Raw genomic sequence first — 478 nt, forward strand, 5'->3', positions numbered from 1 at the left:
GGGGGGGGGGTTGTCCGCACGCGGGGCGCGGGGCGATGCGGCGCGCTTTTGCCTGCCGGGCCTTGCGCCTGTGGATCGTCTGAGCTGGCTGATTGAGCCACGTAGCCACATGCCGCTGCCAGTCCTTGTGGAAGTGGACTTCAGAATCGTGCCATTGCGGCTGGGCGCCATGAGTGCCTCTTAGGCCGCGGATCGGCGGAACAGAAAGGAGCACCAGGTTCTACTTTAAAACATATTACACGCACCTTCGAATTTTATAAGACAATCCTTTGGAGCCTCTAAGTGCATGTTGATGTAATAAGCACTAACAGTTGTGTTGAAACAACAACAACAAAAAGACAGCAAGATATAAAAAAGCCAATTTTCTTATATTTGCTCCGATGATATTAACAAACTCGCACTATTTTCCAGGATGGAAAAAATCATACTTCATAGTTAGCCTCGTTTGTCCTCATCCTTCTAGATTAATTTATTTAAC

At 48.1% G+C, this 478-nt stretch overlaps 1 pseudogene; it reads right to left on the reverse strand.

Moving 5' to 3' along the window:
• LOC105742404 overlaps positions 1-171 on the reverse strand; it is a 712-nt pseudogene extending 541 nt beyond the window's left edge.
• Between the last annotated feature and the right edge of the window lie 307 nt (positions 172-478).

The sequence above is a fragment of the Octodon degus genome, unplaced genomic scaffold, assembly GCF_000260255.1.
Source record: "Octodon degus isolate 3935 unplaced genomic scaffold, OctDeg1.0 scaffold00050, whole genome shotgun sequence".
Classification (NCBI taxonomy): domain Eukaryota; kingdom Metazoa; phylum Chordata; class Mammalia; order Rodentia; family Octodontidae; genus Octodon; species Octodon degus.